General features: G+C 54.6%; 1 long non-coding RNA gene across 1 annotated transcript; it reads left to right on the forward strand.

Moving 5' to 3' along the window:
* The first annotated feature begins 205 nt into the window (after positions 1-205).
* Positions 206-2452, forward strand: LOC134414025 (uncharacterized). Its single transcript, XR_010026639.1, has 3 exons — positions 206-266; positions 343-413; positions 2430-2452. It is a non-coding gene; the product is annotated as an uncharacterized LOC134414025 (long non-coding RNA).
* Positions 2453-3188: the final 736 nt, after the last annotated feature.

Below are 3188 nucleotides of genomic sequence, written 5' to 3' on the forward strand. Positions count from 1 at the left end.
GACCATTCAGGGACCCCAAAATCAGCCAGGAACCCCCCAAAATCCCCAAATTCCCCCAACCCCTCCCCCTCCACAGGTGCCAATCAAGGCCCTGTGCAAGGCCAGGGAGGCGGAGCTCCACAGGCCACGCCCACACAGGTAAGCCACACCCCTTCATCCTTAACCCCTAATTAACCCCTCAATTAATCAATTAATTAATGAACCCCAGAGCTGCCAATCATCCCGGGAAGGCTCAGAAGGCTCCGGATTGTTCGGAACAGGCTGAGGTGGGCGTGGCTGGCTGGGGAGGGGGCGTGGCTCTGCTCAGGCCACGCCCTCTGCTCTGACACGTGGTGCCCCTAGGCTGTACTGATTGGCCACAGCCCAGAGGCGGTGCTTTGGGCGCTGGAGGTCCTGGCCAATCAGAGCACAAGGTGGGTGGGCCTGAAAAAGTGGGTGGGGCTTAAAGGGGAGGAAGTGGCCAAAAGAATGGGAGGGGCTTAAAGGGGTAGGTGTGGCTTAAAGAGATGGGTGGGGCTTAAAGTGTGGGTGTGGCCTAAGAGGGGTGGGGGGGCTTTAATATGTGAGGGGGGCTCAAAAGGTGGGTGGGGCTTAAGAGGGTAAGAGAGTGTGTGGGGCTTAAGACGGTGGGGGTGGCTTAAAAGGGTGGGTGGGCTCCAAGGGATTAGCTGGATTTAATGGTGGGCGGGGCTTCAATGAGTGGGTGGGGCTTAAATTGTGAGTGGAGCTTCAAGGGATGGGGTGGGCTTAAAGTAGTGGGTGGGTTTGCCATAAGTGGATGGAGCTTAAAGGGATGGGTGGGTGGGGCCTAAATGATGGGTGGGGCTTAAAGAGGTGGGTGTGGCTCAAAGGGAATAGGTGTGGCTTTAAGGAGTGGGTGAGGCTTAAAAGAATGGGTGTGGCTTAAAGGGTGGTAGGTGGGGCTTAAAAGAATGGGTGGGTCCTAAAGAGGTGTGGGGGGATTTAAAAGGTGGGTGGGGCTTAAAGGGATGGGTGTGGCTTAATGAGAATAGGTGTGGCTTAATGGGGTGGGTGTCACTTAATGAGAATAGGTGTGGCTTAATGGGGTGGGTGTGGCTTAAAGTGGTGGATGGGGCTTAAATGGTAGGGTGGGCTTAAGGGGACAGGATGGGGCTTAAATGGTGGGTGGGGCTTAAAGGAGTAGTCAGGGTTTAAAGGGGTGGCTGGGGCCAAAATGAATGGGTGTGACTTAAAATGGTGGGTGGGGCTTTAAAAGGTGGGTGGGCCTAAAGGAAGGGTGGGGCATAAAATGGGAGGGTGGAGCTTAAGGGCATGTGTCGAGCTTAAAGATGTAGGTGGAGCTTAAGTGGGTGGGTGGGGCTTTAAAATGTGGGTGGGGCTTAAAGGGATTAGGTGGGCTAAATGTTGGGTGGGGATTAGAGGGATGTGACCTAAATGGGTGGGTGGGGCTTAAAGGGATGGGTGGGGCTTAAAAGGGTGGGCAGGGCTTGATGGGTGGGTGGGGCTTAATAGGGAGGTGGGGATTAAAGGGGTGGGTTGACCTTTAGGATGTAGGTGGGGCTTAGAGGGGTGGGTGGGGCTTAAAAAGGGTGGGCAGGGTTTAAGGGGAGGGTATGGTTTAAAGGGTATGGGTGTGGCTTAGAGATGTGGGTGGGGCTTAAAGAGATGTGTGGGACTTAGAGGGTGGGTGGGGACTAGAGGTGGGTGGGGACTAGAGGTGGGTGGGGCTTAAAGGAATAGGTGGGTCTTAAAAAGGTGGGTGGGGCCTAAAGGAAGGGTGGGGCTTAAGGGGATGATTGGAGCTGAAAGGAGTGGGTGGAGCTTTAAAGTGTGGGTGGGTCTTGAAGGGATTGGGTGGGCTAAATGTTGGGTGGGGCTTACACAGAGGGGTGTGGTTTAAATGGGTGGGTGTGGCTTAAAGCGATGGGTGAGGCTTCAAGGGGTGGGTGGGGCTCTAAGGGATGGGGCAGCTGAAGGCATGGATGGGGTTTGAGTGGGTGGGTGGGGCCAAAGGGGTGGGTGTGGCCTAAAGGGGTGAGTGGGGCTTAAAGGGATGGGTGGAGTTTAAAAGGGTGGGTGGGGCCTAAGTGGGTGAGTGGAGCTTAAAGAAGTGGGTGTGGCTTAAAGGGATGGGCAGGCCTTAAGGGGGTGGGTGTGGCCTAAGGGGGTGTATTGGGCTGAAAGGGATTGGGTGGGGCTTAAAGTAGTGGGTGGGACTTAAAGGGGTCAGTGTGGCCTAAATGGGTGTGGTGTGGCCAAAAGCAATGGGTGGGGCTTAAAGGGGTGGGTGGGGCATAATGGGGTGATTGTGGCCAAAGGAATGGGTGTGGCGTAAGGTGGGGCTTAATGGGGTGGGAGGGAATTTTGGGGGTTTTTAGGACATTTTGGGGTCCCTGAGGGGATTTCTGTTGCCGTTGGGGGTGTGGCCTCACACCTGTCAATCACAGAGCTCTCCTGCATGGCCCCGCCCACTCAGCCGAGGCCCCGCCCACCCTGAAGTGCCTCTTGCAGGTGAGGGGGGAGGGGAATGGGGTTGGGGTCAAAATTGGGGATTTTGGGGCTTCTTGGGGGTCAAAACTTCAGATTTGGGGGGTTTGGGGGTCAAGTTTTTGAAATTGGGGGATTTTGGGGGGGATTTGGGGGTTTTGGGGATTTCTTGGGTCAGAAATTTACATTTTGGGGACTTTCTTGGGGACTTGAGGGATTTTGGGAACTTTTAGGGTTGGGATTTTGATTTTTAAGGGGGATTTGGGATTTTTGGGGGGATTTTGGCAATTTTGGGGTCAGGATTTGGGGTTTTGGGGTGAATTTGGAGTTTTTGGGGTCCCTGAATCCATTCTTTTGTGTTCCTGAGGTGTTTTTGGGGTGGATTTGGGATTTTTGGGGTGGATTTTGGGGTACTGGGGGGTTTTGGGGCAGATTTTGGGATTTTTGGGCTCCCTGAGTCCATTTTTGGGGTTTCTTAGCTGGTTTTGGGGTAGTTTGGGGTTTTGGGTGGGGTTTTGGGGTTTCCGAGTCCATTTTCAGGATCCCAGGATCGTTTTTGGGGTGGATTTGGGGCTTTTGGGTGTTTCTGAGCTCATTTCTAGGGTGGATTTTTGGGATTTTGGGGTCTCCAGGCCATTTTGGGGTCCCTGATGTGCTTTTGAGGTCCCCAGGAGTGCTGGGGGGCCATGGGGGAGGTGTGGGGGGCACTGCCCCCCCTC

The sequence above is a fragment of the Melospiza melodia genome, unplaced genomic scaffold (genome assembly GCF_035770615.1).
Source record: "Melospiza melodia melodia isolate bMelMel2 unplaced genomic scaffold, bMelMel2.pri scaffold_91, whole genome shotgun sequence".
NCBI lineage: Eukaryota > Metazoa > Chordata > Aves > Passeriformes > Passerellidae > Melospiza > Melospiza melodia.